This window comes from Megascapheus bottae, chromosome 14 (genome assembly GCF_031878675.1).
Source record: "Megascapheus bottae isolate mThoBot1 chromosome 14, mThoBot2.hap1, whole genome shotgun sequence".
Lineage (NCBI taxonomy): Eukaryota > Metazoa > Chordata > Mammalia > Rodentia > Geomyidae > Megascapheus > Megascapheus bottae.
In genome coordinates this window covers 40,338,483-40,355,778 of record NC_143522.1, presented here as the reverse complement: position 1 = coordinate 40,355,778, position 17,296 = coordinate 40,338,483, and the positions used below count along the sequence as shown (strand labels likewise).

The following is a 17,296-nucleotide window of genomic DNA, read 5'->3' as shown; positions in this document are numbered from 1 at the left end:
TCAGAAAAAGAACCAGAATAAGGAATTTTAGAATAGAACCAGAATGGGTTCAGACCTGAACGACCAAAATTAAATCTAAGTCTAAACTATGAGGCAACTAATACAGGAGTAAACAGTTTAAGAACAGGTGAAAAGCGCAGAGACGCTTGGAAAAATACTTGAGAAAGAGAAAGAATTAAGTGGTAGTGATTTAGAAAGCCTGGGCTCGGGTGCAGAATTGCAATAGGGAGCCACCGCCCATAGTTGAAAACAGTCTAAAGTTTTTTAGGGTCCCTGGCAAAATATAGAGACAAAGCCCCTGAGTCAGCTTGAAGAAGTTACAGAAAATGGATCTTCGCCCATAACCCCCTTAAAATGAAGAGACTATAGTCATTTTTTTGGGTAAATTAGAGAGATAGGACAGTAGTTTAAAACAAAAAGGGCGGGGGATTGGAAGACTCTTCTAATTCTTCCATTGCCCTGCTCTTCCCTATGGCTTGTGTGATAGTCTTTGTTTTTTCTATTGGTTTCAATGTTGTTTGCTTAATTAATGTTGAAATGTTTCCCTGTTTTCTCTGGCTGTTGTAGTCAGAGCCCCTCAGTATATACCAGTGCCTGTACAGGCGGAGGAGAATGCTTTCCTGCTCATCGGTAGAAAAGACTTTGGTAATTTCCTGGCCATGGTGGTGGCCATTGCCTCATATGTAGCTGCCGTTACTGCCGTGAGTATTGCCCTTGCCACGGCGGTTCCTACAGAGAATGCTTTGAATAAACCATTAATCAGCATGTGAGGACTGGAATTGTTATGCTTGGTCAATGAATTGATTTATTGTAAGAACAATTGAATATTCTGGAGCAGGTGATGAGCACCTTTTGTGTAGCTGCTTATTCCAGATTTTGCTTGAGGGAGTACCATATAACATTTTCAGTTGAGTGACTAATCTGACTAATGTTCAGTTTGATAACTTGATCTCTCTATGTGCACAAATAATTATTGTTAATCAGACACATGTTAATATTCTAACTTTGGGTGATTGGTTATCTTTACTTGAGACTATTTTGATCAAAGATGAGCAGGATTGATTGGTTTGGATTTATTTTTATGGGCCTTAATTGTAATATTGCTTGCCTACAAAGTCAACGCAGAAAGTGAATGCTAATGCGACAGGCACCTGCTCCCATAGAATTAGGTGCATCTCCTCAGGTCTGATTTACTTAAATGGACGGCTGGTAGTCAAAGATGGGCAAGTCCCAGCTGTTAGCCTATCAACCTAAGACAGGAGCCAAGTAGAAAGGGGTTGGTGATCCCATAATGGGTGAGAAGACTAGCGAGCTTGGAGACACCTAAGACAGGCACAGTGGATCTGATATGATGGTTTTGTCTTTTTTCTAAAATAAAGATGGAGAGATGTTGGGGGCCGAGTAACCCCATGTCTAATAACTTTTTGCTGAGACAAGGCAAGGCTAAAGAGGCAGGGCGCAAGACTTGATTGCCATTGGTGACAATGTGTTATTGTTTATCACTCTCTGCTGGGACCTAGAGTGAGGCTATATTAGCTGGAGGGACTCTCTCTCAGGAGGGAGAGAGATTTTCCTGGCTTGATGAAGCTGCATGGCGTCTCTGTTCATGCTCCGGGGAAGGAGGGCCGAGTGGGGGAGGACAGTGGGCCCTTTCCTCTTGCTGCTCGTCCTGGATGGGGCGTGTTTTTTCCTCATCACTTCTACTAGTCGAGAGGGACCAGGGACGAAGGACCCCGACATTTTTGAGCTATAATTAAATAATTTTCTCTACATGCTACCATGTCTGATGAGCCTCAGGAATGACTGAAAGGTTCTCTTTGCTAGATAGGAGGGAAAATCTCATGTGCCTCTTTGTATGCCTTAAGTGCTTCACAAGTTCCTTTTCATTAGTTTTTTATTCAATTGTCTTTCTAAACAACATTCTTTGAAAAATATTTCAATTTTAAAACTTTGCAACTTAATTTGGTCTGAAAAGTTTGCTGCTCTTAATTTCTCTAATAGTGTCAAATTAAGAATTTAAAAAGCATTCAAATAATGTAACCCTTCTATTAATTACAATAAAAATATGGAAAAAATCATTCAAATGTATTGAATCTAAAGTTTCTCAGAAAGAGAAAAGAAATTGCATTACTTTAGTCTTCAAAACTCCAAATCAAAAATCCATTTTACAGTACCTCAAATATAAACATGGCTGGCTAGCATAAGAACATTCTGGCCTTTTACCAATAGTTAAGTGGGACATCTCCCTCTAGGTGAAACTAAAACAACATTTCTATGAAACTTAAAGAAGATTAAGAATTCTGGAAGTACAAACCTAAGATTCCAGGGGAGATTAAAGTAATTATGCATACATAAAAGTTTTATTAAATAAAAGATTTATCACCTGAATCTAATCCTCAGGGTAATGGAAAATCAGTTCAATTCATTGAAATAATGACATATTCCCTTTAGACCTTTTGTAAAATGATGTTAATCCTTCAAAGAAGCAAAATAGTGTGCCTTACCAACTTTTAACTATACTAATATCACTTTGACTGTAGCTTTGATAACTTTAGATCAATACAGTTTAAAGTAATAACATTGTTTTACTGTTACAATAAATATTATTCAATACATTTTGAAATAGATATAATCATCTACATGTGCAGATACAAATTACTACCATCACATTTCAACAGTGTATTTCTATTTATAAATTCATAGGTGTGCAATTAATCAGGAAAGTTCTGAATTACACATTACTGGGCAATTCAGAAACAATGAGAAATAAGTTCTTGATTAAACCTGAGTACAGGTATATAAAAATATTGACCAAAAACTATACTATTATTTTAAAAATCCCTGATGAATTATTCCTCTAATGCAAATAGCTAACTATAACTATAACACAGAAGAAAAAGAAAAAGAGAAGTTGAACTTCATTAAGTATATGCCTATAATTGTTAAACCACAATTTTGATCACCACCAAGTACTTTTCATTGAACTGGTGACTAAGAATCAGTATCTAACTTTAGTTATAAATTACTGAAAATTGAGCTAAAAATCAATAGTACAGCGCAGTCAGTGGTTCACACCTAATATTGTAGCTACTCTGAAAATATCTGAGAATACCACTTCAAAACCAACTCCAGTCTGTGAGATTCTTATCTATAATTAACCACCAAAATGCTATATGTAGAGATACAGCTTCATTGGTAGAATTTCAGACTTGAGCAATAAAAGCTAAAGGACAGCACCCAGTCTCAAGGCCAAGATCTACAGCTGGCATATCATACACACACACACGCACACACACTCAGCATCAGCAGCTGTAATTGACTACCAACTTTCCTTAAGTTGAAAATGAAAGGGATAGGATTAGAAGAATAAGTGAGGAGAGGAGTCTTAACTGGAAAGACAGTAAATTTTCTGTAAAATTACAGAAAGTAGACATCAGAATGGCAAGAACCATCAAACAGCAAAATTCTCTCAAGGACCATTAAGTCAGTTGTTGGCCACAGAAAAAAGAATGTAAATAGTCAGCTGTACACTGGTTATTAGATGATGGTAAAACACTTAAGCAGCTATCTAAAAAATTATCAAATCAGTCAATGCTGTGGCCAGAAGCATCAGTCAAATGAGGTATAAAACTGCCTTCCTTTGGAGCTTAGGGACTATGAAAAATAAGTTTGATTAAAGTATAGCTAGAGTTCAGCAAATAGCTGAGTATCCTGCAGCAATACTCTAGGCAATGAATGTATGGACCATGTTCATAGACACAATTACAAGACAGTCAAATAGGAGTCAAGAAGTCAGAGGAATCTTAAAGACATGGGCTGACCATAAGCTACCATTCTGCTGGGAAATGCAACCCCTCTACTTTGGTGAACTGGCATCATTCTCAGGCTACTTGAAGAGGTAACTAATTTGCCCCTAAACATTCTTTCTGACGTGAGATAAGAATTAACTATTGTAGATATTAACTTTAGAAATTTACCCTGCTTTCTAAAAATCCTTATACTATATAGTTTTTTAAAAAAGAAGCTCTACATTTCTACGATAAGATTAAAAATATGGATATTTGGATGAGGAAGAGATAAGAACTCTTATAAATGGCCTGTAATACATGATAAATGACATGCTTCCTTAAAAAGTGGAATTTTGAATATTTAGATTTCAAAAGCTATTCAAATATACACATATGTTAAGTCAAGTACTAAATTCAAGGAAAATTGTCAATGGTGGTCTGTCTCAAGCTTAGGGCTCTTGCCTAGAAAGCCCATGGCCTTGTTTTATATTCTTAGCACTGAAAAAAATGAAAAAAAAATTCCGATTATGCCAAAGATTTTACATGATAGCTATGGAATATGGAAGTTTAAATGTTAGCTTACAAAGGATCATTTCCTTTCCAAGTACTACCTATGAAAATCAATAATACAGGTGGATAGTTTTGTTTTCAAATGTGGCGTGGCTTCAAGCTATCTCCCCAGAATCAATTCTAATAAATTATTGCCAGCATTTCTTCTTTTTTCTTTGAGAATACAAAGAACCTGATAACAAACAAATAACAATAATAATAAAAGTTTATGGCTATAACTGTGAAGTTTTCATTTTTGTATGTGACAGATTATGTTACTTCAAATAACAGAGGAAAAAAATGAGGCAAGAAAATGTTAATTCATTTAACAAGCACTTAACCCATTATCCTTTTCTTATAATTCCAGTCAGGAATCTGAGTGAGCATCTGCATTTATGAAGATTAGCTCAGAATGTAAGTAATGGGAAAGGCAAAAAAACCCCACAGGGTATAAAATGTAGAATTTATGTACTGCATTAAAGGTTCAGATAAATAGTACATGGCTGGAGAGGAGTTCTTCAAAACCAGAAAATGCCATGTCATTTTCCATTTTGACTTCACTTTATAGCATAAAGAATTGCCTTTAGCAGAGCCATATTACCTGTATTGCAGGCAATAGGAAATACAAGAGAGAAAGAAACAAGCCAAAGTTGCAGAGCTTTGTCAGAATCTAATAATCTGATATCAACTTAAGAAAAGTTGGTAGTTTATAGATGTTATTCCATGCAACCCAAAAAGCAACTAAAATTTCATCCAGTATTAAAGAAAAGGATAAAATAGATACTCTTATTCTACAAATTTTCTTGGTTTTGCTTAATTTATTATATGATTGCTACAGCAATTAAAAACCACATGGTAAGAAGATTCCATGCCAGGGCAGCAAACAAAAGAGGAAAGAATGGCTCTCACGCGTTATCCACTTGCTATTGAGGAAAATACCTGTTCCCAATACTTCTTGGGAAAAGTCCAGTTATACACCACTTAACAGATAAGCTTAATTTACACACTACCTCCAGATAAAATGGATATTTTTGAAGGCAAAATTTGCTTTCTTGGACTGACACTGGTTTCAAAGATTTGCTATGTTGTTAAGCACAATTAGAGAAAAACTATTAGTGTAGCAAAGTACTTTGTTTGCCATTATAAATGTGTTTTTGAAGCTGGGTGCTAGAGGCTCATGTCTGTAATCTTGGCTACTCAGGATTGTTTTCCCCCCTTCCCTTTCCTATTTCAAATAAGCAAATATATATCTGGTATATATACAATATACCAGGTATATATACAATATACCAGATAACAAAATCAGAAACAGTAACAATATGAGATTAACCGAAGGGCAACAAAGGAGAAGAGAAATAACATAGTACATTAAGAACAACAATCACACACGATAAAGCTCTTGTTTCCAAATCCTAGAGATCCTTTCTTTTAGTCTCCTTGTATATGACCTTATGTATATATGTTTTGTGCTATTGTAATCCTCTGCTAGAGAGTCATGGATGTGTACTAATTATTATCAATGAGGGAAACTATTGAGCCTATGTTCCTTTGGATCTGGCTTACTTCACTTAATATGATTTTTTTTCAAGTCTTTCCTTACAAATGGGACTATGTCATTCTTTCTAATGGCAACATAAAATTCCATTGTGTATAAGTACCACATGTTCTTGATCTAGTCATCTACTGAGGGTCATCTGGGTTGGTTCCCTATCTTTAGAACACTATCTTTAAGGAAAGCCCAAGGATAGTGCTCAGTCCCTGAGATCAGTTTCCATAACTGGCAAAAATAAGATAAAAATATTAGAGAAATTAAAAATAAAGCAAAAAATTACTATTTAAGGTAGATATTTTAAACTAGACATTAACCTAATGTAAATATTACTAGGTTACAATATGCTTAATATGCTGCAAATAAATCTATATATATATATGTCTTTTGCTTTATAAAAGAAAAAAATACATGAGCAATCAGAAAGTAGTAAACATCTTTATGTTATCAAATAATATTCCAATCAATAAAAATACCTCTATAGATTATAAACAAAAATGAATGCCCTAAATCATCACTATTTATATTTTACTAAGTACAGTGTAATTAAGTTTCTGTCACCAAATAAATAAATGAATGGACTCCTCTACAATATTGAGCATTACAGGGTTTCTGAAATTCAAATTGAAGATGCTGTGGAGACTCCTAATAATCAACTCATCTTACAAACAGCAACAGCAACAAAGTCCTAAGCCTGCCAATTTCAAATGATATGCACCACACGACATTGTGGTTAGAAAAAAAAATCCATAGAGATTTATCATCGGGGAGGGAGAGAGAGAGACAGAGCAAGAGAGGGGGAGAAAGAGAGAGGAAAGAGAGGCGAGAGAAGAAAGAGAGAGAGGTGGGGGATCACAAACCCAGCCGATCCATATTTCATGCACTAATGTGAGGTAGAGCAGTTTTCACAGTTGTTAGCTGCATGTGGGGGCAGATCATGGGGATTTATGAGTGGAAAATGGTTCCACTGAGACAAGACAGATAAACCAACTCATTAATAGTAAGTTCAGTGCAATGCCAATAGCATGCCTAAGGCAAATTTTTAACTTGAAAAATATCCTAAAGTGAATCTGAAAGAGTAAATATGTCCATGTTGAAGTGTTATCCTGAACAAAAATAAATCTCCCTAAAATTAAAATTAATTAAAATATTTTACAAATTTATCACAAATAATTGACATTCAAATTTCAAGTTAAACAGAAATAGAGCAGAAGAAAATCTATGCCAGCTGTAGTCCCTTTTGTTCTTCTCAGCTGCTGAGAAGAACACAACAAAAGCTGGAGCCAGTTGACAAGGGAGTGAGTGTGAACCCAGAGTACTGTAAGCCTTGCTTTCTTTAAATTGTCTTTACCAATATTTTTCATCGTGATGGAAAACCAACACAGGAGAAGTTGCCATGCTGCAAAATATGGCTTCACAGATAAAAACTCTGACTGGAATAAGCCTGATTGGGTTCGGTAAATAAATTCTTGAGGTTGTAACTCAGAACTCAAGGTTTACTTGAAGATGTAATCTCTTAAAGAGTGTAGTATATTGCTATTTTCTAATTGGATTTTATGTAAAATTAGAAGCACATTCATCTAGAAAATCATTTTCTCCTCAGAATTACAAATTATTCAAAACTGTATAATTAAGCTAAGGTTTAAAATTTATATATACACATATATATTTATATATAAACAAACATTTGAAAATAATTTTAATACATTTGAATAGTTTTCAGTCTATAACCTGAACTATAATTTACATTCAGTGGAGTTGCTACAATGTTTAGCCTAATAATCTGAGCTAAAATAAGAAAGAACATATCAAATTCCAACTAAATTACCTACCTGACATGACAGAGTGTGAATTTTCAGTGTAAGTTTTGGTAGGCCACATGTAACTATGACATGTTTGCCACAAAAACAGTAGTTTTATATTATGAAGCTGCTTATTTAAGGGGGGGAAATTAAAATGCTGTAGCAATAACAGGTGGTAATTCAATAGTACTATTACGGATGATAAGACAATAGTACTATAAAAGGGCCTAACAACAGTCAATAAACACTTACTAAAATATCAGAGTACAAGGTATAATATTACATTCTTGTAATCAGAACTCAGCAGGTAGAGGCAAGACAACAAATATTACACCACTGGAAATTAGAAAACTAGCCAATTAACTTCCATATGTGGACTTGTAGTAAATAAAGTTAACTGAGGCAAGGCATATTAATTTATTCAATGCTGTAAATTCTTCTGACAGTGAAGGACTTATCATTGTTTTCATATACGGTAGATTTGCACCTGGTGTTCTTGCTAAATGGCCAAAAGTGAAGAGACACCTCACTGAATGCCATCTACAAGCATCCGCAGGAAAACATTATTCAAGAATGTTTCAGGGGCCTGGAATTTGGCCTAATGGTAGAGTGCTTGTCTAGCATGCACAAAACCCCGAGATCAGTTCCTCAGTACCATGTACACAGAAGAAGCCAGGGCATGGTGCTATGGCTCAAATGGTAGAGTGCTCGGCTTGAGAAAGCTCAAGTACAATGCTCAGGCTCTGAGTTCAAGCCCCAGGACTGGCAAAAATAAAAAACTTGTCAAAGGGGCAGGAAATGAAAATGGATTAAGAAATACAAGCAATATTTGATCTCTGATTGATCACAGATCTACATCCTGTGCTTCGACACTTGGTGTTTCACCAAAAACTAAAGCTATTGCAGAAGTCTGATAAAAATCAATTATATCTGAAACACTATTTAGTGGCATAGTCCCACCCTATCAGGCACAGTCTCCAGTAGTAGGAAGGTGAGATAAAGAAGCTGTTTTTATAGACTTCCATAGGAATTTTCCTGTGAAATGATGAGTAATATAAGAGTTGTCTTAATTCTGTGCTCTCTATGTTACTAGGGTTTACAAACTATTTTCCTTTGGCCTCTAGAAGTTGCCCTTAGTTGAACTGCAAGGCCAAAAACAGATTTAGGACATGTTTCCAAATGAGCAAGTAGAATGCTAAAGTTTTTCCTACATAAAAAAGGGTATTGTGATTATCCGTAAAATGGCATTGACTGGACGAAAGTGAAGTACACTAAACATGGTCAAAGAGACTGGTGAAAAATACGGCATTGTCTTTCAAATTTTTCTACCAGATTCTGGCAATCTAGTTGTAGACCTGGAGGAAGCATAGACCAGAGAGACTGGAGGGAGTAGAATAAAAAAAATGAAGAGAAAATGAACAAAAGCCTGAAAGAATGAAGCTATAGGCATTTCAAGTGATTTACATAATTTCTTTTCATCAAGTGTCCCCTGTGTTTCCCAGGCAGCCTGGCCTAACATAACTGTAGAAAAGTAACTATTATTGATGGCTATTCAGGCTCTTTCAGAGTGAGGCAACGCTAAATACTTTTCCAACCTTCAACCTTATCTCTCTGAAGCAGGAGCCCTGAACACAGAGCTCACTCCATCTGTGCTGTATTCTCTGATCTCAGCAGCTGAGGAACAGCGGGTGATAGATATCTTAGCCTCTGGGGAGCTGGAACAATCATATTGCATAAACATAAATACTTGGCACAAAAGCTCATTGCATCACTACTGTTTACCTTCCTAGAGCTCTTTGGAAATTATGCATTATCAGTTGCAAATCATACTCCTAAGTTACCTAGTGTTTGAAGCTGCTGGAGTGTCTGGCGGGAAGCCCAAATTGTGAGTAATAAATGCCAAGTGTTTTATGAATGTTTTGCTGCTTCAATATTTGACATTAGGGCATTTTGCACAACTTTCCGTGTGCAAGTATGATGTTTCAGCGGACTTTCCTGTAAACAGTAGAGGGGTTGCAAATTATTATTTGGTCAGCGATGCTCAGTGATACCTGTCATTGACAGTGGTGATGGTGATGGTGATGATGTGATATTCTTTTGTTTTATCTGAGGTTGTTCTTTGTTGTCTTGTTTGCTGTTTGTCCTCCTTAATGAAAAGAGGAGCAGGTGTTTTTCTCCTCACATTTAAGTAGCCTGATAAAGCAAGCCCAAACCTGAATTGGGAGAGGATACAGCATCTCTCAGAGTTGACAAGGGATCTGTATAATTCTCATTTTTCTGAGGTTTATGTAGTAAGCAAAGATATTCCGTGTTTTTTTAGGGGATGCAGTTTAAAGTATATGACAAAAATACTGCATTAAAAGTTGTTAAAATTGATGAGTTAATGAATGAGAAAGGAAAAGGATAGTGTACGTTGGTGATAGTAAGTACTGAATGTAGAAGTTTATGCAAAGAAACTTTTATATCCAGTCATTTTCCCACATAACTATGCTATGAAGCTAAGAAGCTATTGGGAACGAAGTCGCCCATTTGCTTCACCAACTGCTAAGTTTATGATCGAAAATCCCTATATTGAAAAAATAGCCTAACAAAAATTGAAAATAATGTGAATTTATTTAATATAAATTCTTTATAACACAGAGACTAAGAAAGAGAAAAGTATTCCATACTAAATTGAATGAATAGATGGGTTTAGAGAAACACTACAGGAGTGAAGAGATTGTATTCACACGGTAATAAACTGGGGAGCTCTTGGAGAGCAGGACAACCTATTTGGTCAGATTCTTCACGGTGTTCTTTTGTGATGCCCCATATGTGTGGGACTATGGCAGATGAGAACCTTTGGGCTGTTTTCAGAGGAAGGTCAGATAGTCTTTCTCATCTGCTTTAGGGTAGACAGTGTGAGTTGAGTTCTGTCAGGTCTATTTGGCTTGCTTCTGGAGAGAGTAGAGAATGAGAGAAATCACGCCTATGGTGTATTCAACTCCCTCAGCTTATAGTAATAAGCCTGCTATATTTAGGGATCACATATAGAATGTAAACTTCAGAACATTCTTGTACACATCCCTACTTCTTCTAGGGAAAGTGTACCAGAGAAGAATCAAGAGGGCTGTGGTGAAGAGAACATAAGAAGACTCTTATGAGCAGCTTAAGAATCATAAGAAGGGGTATCAATGTGTGAGAATTAATGCACCTACTATCTGGAGAATGTGACTGTAATCCCTCTATACATTATCCCAACAATAAAAAATTAAGTAAAATAAAATAGATTTAAAAAAAAAGAATTCTGAGTGCCTGGCTGGGAGCATAGTCTAGTAGTAGAGTGCTGGCCTAGCTAGCACGAAGCCCTGGGTTTTATTTCCCAGAACTACATACACAGAAAAAGCTGGAAGTGGCACTGTGGCTTAAATGGAAGAGTACTATATTTGAAGAAGCCCAAGGGCAGTGACCAGGCCCTGAGTTCAAGCCTCAGGACTGGCCAAAAAAACAAAAAAAGAGAAAAGAAAAGAAAGAAAGAAAAGAATCACCAGTGCTTAGAAAACATTAGCTCTTACTGTCACTAATTTATTTTCCCCAGTATCACCAAATACAAAAGACAACTGACCTAAATCAAAAATCCAGGCATTCTAATTCAAATTCTTGAGATTTAGTCATGTAAAATGTCCTTGTTATTCAAGAAAACCCATTGTGCAGTTCATAAAATCTAAAAATAATACTCTTTGCTCTGTGTTTCTTCTAGTTTTCAAGGCCAGTCACTTGAATTTCAGGGGCTAGGAGAGGAGAATCACAGGGAGAAATAAATGCGTGCTCAAACTGGGTAACATTTGGCTGATGAAGAGACTTTTGAAGTCTTTTGCCTCTTTGGCACACATTGCTATTTTACATTTAATTAAGACTTCAAGAATTTAATTTTCTTAGAAGTAGTCTTCTTAATGTCAAAATTCAAATAGATCATTTTGTAAACAAAACGGTCATTAGTAAAAAATAAAGCTTTCTAGTTTTGATGGATTCTATTCTTAAGCAGACTTTATATCCAGTTTGAGAAGTAACTTACAAGAGTTTCAAGGGCTATAGGAAGGCCTCCCGTGTTTATCTCTAGATTGATACTTCAGATTTAAATTTTGCTATATTATTTTAGCCAGTAAAACTTCAATTTGTATAAAGTAGAAGTTACTTCTGGGGAGAGTTTTTAGAGTTCATAAAGTTGATTTTTGCCAGTTGGCAAAAGTTTACTATTTTCTCAATCCTTTAGAGATCTTAAAAGTAAATCACTGTGATAATTATTTCTATATCCTCATGTAGGATTTTCACCTAGTAGCTTCTATTGAGTAGGAAAGGAGAATAATTTGGAAGCAGTGTAATGTGAAATCAGAACCTGAGGTACTATAAATATATCTATGCGCAGTTCATAATTTCCTGTGGTCTCTACTCAGAAGGTTTGAAATTCATGCTGCCAAAAGTCAGCACGAGGTGACCTTGTAGAGAGTACTGGGAGAGATGAAGTCTAATAAATTAGGCCATCATGGTGTAAGGAAGAGATCTTGGAGATAGGCCAGGAGTAGGCTACCTGGAGTCTAAAATGAACTCTTCCGTGGTCCTAGGCAGAACCACCTGCAAGCCCCAGGCAAAAAAAAAAAGTGAGGTCCCCCTGTACATTTACACAAAATAGAACAAATTTGATTTTTTGATTCAAAAGAGAAAAGGTATTAAGAGCTCTGCAGAGAGGAAAGGGAAGAGATGAATCAACAGATTTCTGAGTTACAGTTACACAGGTGTAAGAAGTCCTGGTATGCTTGCAATTGAACAGCAGGTGACTATAGAAAGATACTGATAATGCACTGTGTATTTCAAGAGCTCAAAGAAAAGAGTAAAGATGCCTGTACCATGAGGAAATAACTGTTTGAAGAGATGGGTATTTTCGCCTAATAGATATTCTTAACTCATGGTATCTTACGAGTATATTCTTGTCTTATGTTTTATGAATAAGTTAAAATAAATTTGAATGTAAAGTCAGGACTATATGTAAAGCCTCAGACTGCTCAATTTTTTTTTACTGATCTTAATATACAATCACCCACCATTATTGAAGGTATAACCATTCTGTGGCCCTGACTCTGGATCCCTGGAAAGAACTCTTTAACTTGCACAAATCACAGAGTTGTAAAAGAAGCAAGAATATCTTGTCATTAGTTATATTTTTCTTCATTGCAGCTACTTTTAGAGTTTATTCATTTATAAAAGAATTTGTATGTTCCATAAAAATTAAGACAAGAGGGCCGGGAGTTTGGCCTAGTGGTTAAAGTGCTTGCCTAGCATGCATGAAGACCCGGGTTCGATTCCTCGGTACCACATATAGAAAAAAGCCGGAAGTGGTGCTGAGGCTCAAGTGGTAGAGCTCTAGCCTTGAGAAAGTCCAAGGACAGTGCTCAGGCTCTGAGCTCAATCCCAGGACTGGCAAAAAAAAAATTAAGACAAGAATTCCAGTATCTTTGCCACTCACATCTCCGCACACACATTTGTTCCCTTTATCACTCCAACACAGTGGCACATTGGTTATGGCTATTGAACCAATATTGATGACCTTATGCCTCAAGGGCCATGCCTATGTTAGTCCTGAATTTTGATAGTATACATTCTGTAGAATTTGATGTATTTATAGCTGTATTTGTCCATCATTATAGAACTTTGTTAAAATAGTTTGTTTCTTTTTAGTTTTCTAAGTATAGTTGTGTTACCATTAAAAGTTTTACAAAGAGGTTACAATTCAATATGTCAGTTTGTAGTATAAAGTCTCTTGATTGATATCACACTCCTTTCACCATTCTCTTCAATCCCTTCAAACCCACTCCTCCTCTCAATTTTCCTAGATTCATAGGCTATATAATGAGTATTAAGCCTACTTCCTCACCTTTCTTCTCTTTCTTCGTCTATCTCCCTCATCGCTTTAGTTTTGATTGTACTAGGATTTGAACTTAGGGCTTCATTTACTTGAATCACTCCTCCTGTCATTTTTCCTGATTATTAAAAAAATTAATTCTTGGGGTTAGAGGTGTGGCTCAAGTATTAAAGTATCCGACCTGTAAACACTAGGCCCTAATTCAATTCCTACTACCATTTCACCCCAATCTCAGTTTTAGTCTGCACTGACCTCTACCACTATCTTCTATTTATGCACCTCACAACAGCTCTCTGCTATTGGTTTAGATAGTATGTTGCTAACCTTTCTTCCAAGGGTAGTCTTGAATTACTATTCTGATCTTAGCCCTTCAAGTAGCTGTTACTGGTAGGAGCTACCACCAGGCTTATAAAATATTTTTATTGATCTAAAACCTATCTGTGCTTACTCCATTAACCTTCCACAATATTTGGCAACCACTGGACTTTTAACTGTACCAATAGTTTTTCATTTCCAAAATGTTTGATGTTTGAACAATACATTATTTAGCATTTTAGATGGGCTTCTTAGATTTAGTAAAAATGTGCTGAGCATTTCACCTGCCTTGGGGAAGGATGTTGGTGTCAAGGTAGAGATAGTTGTAGCCATGGCATCCTGTTCACTGGCCCAAGCCTCAGATGAGGGGTCTTTTGGCCAAGCGTCTGTGGATACATATTGTTGGAGCATTCGTTGTCTCTCTGAGGGTCTCAGCTCTCTATATGTTTGGTGTGGCTGAACCAAGAAAGAAGGCGTATGCAGATTTCTACCGAGATTAGGATTCCATGAAGGATTTTGAAGAGATGAGGAAGGCCGGTATCTTTCAGAGTACGAAGTGAATTTGGAATGGACAGAATTTCTTTGGATTGGCCTGTGTTCCTAAACTATGAAACATAACTATGAGCTAATAAATAGTTTCTCTTGATAAATAAGCCAATACTGTGGACTGAAGAAAAAAATGTGTTGAAGCTTCTGCTATAGCCTTTCATAGCTTTGTAAAGCCTTTCATTTTAGCACTGAATAATATTCTATATTGGCAGTAACAACAGTACACGGTTCACTTATCCATTTGGCCACTTAGAGGCATCTTCTATGATTTGGTAATTATGAATGAACTTGTGATATACACCAAGTATACATTTTTGATGGAAATGCTTTGAATTCCATTGAGTCAATATGGAAGAACATAATTGCTAGATTATAGTTTATAAGCCACTGCAAAGCTGCCTTTCAGAATGGTCTTAAGTTTTTGCAACCTGAACAGCATCAAAGAAGAGATCCCTTCTATTAATCACAAAAAAAAAATATGTGAGGAAAAGAAAAAAAAAAGAAGAGATCCTCATTCTCACAGCACTGGAAGATGGTGGTAATGTTCTGGATTTGAGCCATTCTAATACATGCTTAGTAATAGGTTTGTTTATTTTGTGTTTTCTAATAATTTAGGATATCATCTTTTCATTTTTCTATCAGTTTGATACTTGTCAATTCTGTATCTTCTTTGGTGAGGTGACTGTGTATTTGCCCATTTTAAAGAATATCTATAGTTATCTATGTCCTTTTGGAATAATTTTTTCTGAAGGGTGGTAGGACAGTGTTACAGTTCCATATTTGTTTAATATTGGCTTGTTTGTTGTTGCTTTTGAGCTAGTACTGAGACCTGAACTCAGAGACTGGGCACTGTCTCTTAGCTTTTCTTCTCAATGCCGGCACTTTAGCCATACTTCCACTTCTGGATTTTTGTTGTTAATTGGACAGGAAAGTCATTCTCCTTTAGAATACTGCTTGCTAATTTTTAAATTTTTGTTGGCTGTTTCCCTGTACAATGTACATTTGCAAATTCATTTTTAAATAACGCTGTACTATTTCACAGTTAGTGCTGCCATTAATACTTCAAACAATTTCTTTGAAGCCAGTTAAGATTAAAAGAAAAATAAATGTTTCTGATGGCTTTGTTGTATCCTGGTTTGTTATTTTTTGGATAAATGCCCAGTAGCACAATTACTATAGCACAATTCACCACAGCCAAGTTATAGAATTAGCTCAGATGCCACTTTATGGAACAATGGATCCAAAAAATATGGTATATACATACAACGGGATTTTACTCATCTAATAGAAATAATAATATTGTCCCATTTGTAAAAAAATTCAAAGAAGCCGGGCATGGTGGCTCACGCCTATAATCCAAGCTACTCAGGAGGCTGAGATCTGAGGATCAAGGTTCAAAGCCAGCTCAAGCACAAAAGGAACTAAGACTCTTATCTCCAATTAACCTCTAGAAAATGGGTAGTGGGGCTCAGCTCAAGGATAAGATGGTAGCCTTGAGCTGAAAAGCTCAGCGACAATGCCCAGGCCCAGAGTTCAAGACCCATGACTCAACAACAACAAAAAAAAAAAGCAAAGATCTGGGGGAAAAAATAGGTTAAATGAAGTAAATGGCCCAGAAAGAGAGAGGATCCATGTTTTCCATTTTGAAAAGCTAGATTTAGCTTTTAAGTTTCTAGATAGATATGTTGCTGTTATGCAAGTATAACCAAATGTATTCACTGAAATATTGTAGATTCTAGGGAGAACTCAAATAGTGTACTTTCTTAGAAAGGCATAGTGCAAAATTCAGAAAAATAACATACCAGGAAATGAGTACATTAGATGAGAGAGGTGGGGACAAGGGGGCAGGAGTGTACAAATGAAGAGAACAAGAGGAGAAGAATACAGAAACAAACAAAATAAACTCTCTAGGTTAATGAAACAGAAGATATCTTTGTGACTGCTGTTCTTAATGTACTGTGTGAAGTTATTTCTTTTCTTTTTTCTTTTTTTTCCCACTTATGTTAATCTCATGAGGTGACTCTATCTAAATTTATACAGTGGTATATTGTATATATATTGATTTATTTGAAATAGGGAAGGAAAGGAGGAAGACAAGGTGACTGGGAGAGGGTGGGGAAAAAGAAGGGGGACAAAAACATGAGAAGGGGTATCAAGTTTCCAGAAGTAATGTACCCACTACCTGATAAATGTAACTGTAAACCCTCTATACATTATCCCAACAATAAAATACAATTTTTTTTTTTGCCAGTCGTGGGCTTGAGCTCAGGGCCTGAGCACTGTCCTTGGACTTTCTCAAGGCTAAAGCTCTACCGCTTGAGCCTCAGCACCACTTCTGGCTTTTTTTCCTATGTGTGTGGTACCAAGGAATCGAACCCAGGTCTTCATGCATGCGAGGCAAGCACTCTACCACTAGGCCAAACTCCCAGCCCTAAAACACAATTTTTAAAAAGTGTGTATCCTACAAAAATAAGAAGAATATAGGACATTTTAGAGAGGAGAGGAATGAGTGAGAATGTTGAAAGAGGTGACACCGATCAAAATATATTATATTCATAAACTGCTTTGTTACGTGGTAACTAAAGATAATTTAAAATAAATAATTAGTTTTTAGTTTACCTTTGTCTTCCTTAGGTATCACAGGGTTTCTGACATATAATATTTTCCTTTATTCTGAAGATATGCTTTCTGTATTTCTTAGAAGAACAATTTACAAGAAGCAACTTCCCTCAGTGTTAGTTTCTCTGAGGAAAGTAAATTAGTGTTTCTTTGTTTACTCTTGAAGGATAACGTTTTAGTTCAGAATTCTGGTTTTGTTTTTTCTGTTTCATTTTTTATTTCCCTTTTT

General features: G+C 36.0%; 1 pseudogene; it reads left to right on the top strand.

Annotated features, from left to right (window-relative positions):
- Nucleotides 1–659: 659 nt before the first annotated feature.
- LOC150055097 (cytochrome c oxidase subunit 6C pseudogene) lies at nucleotides 660–14,459 on the top strand (annotated as a pseudogene).
- The last annotated feature ends 2,837 nt before the right edge of the window (nucleotides 14,460–17,296 follow it).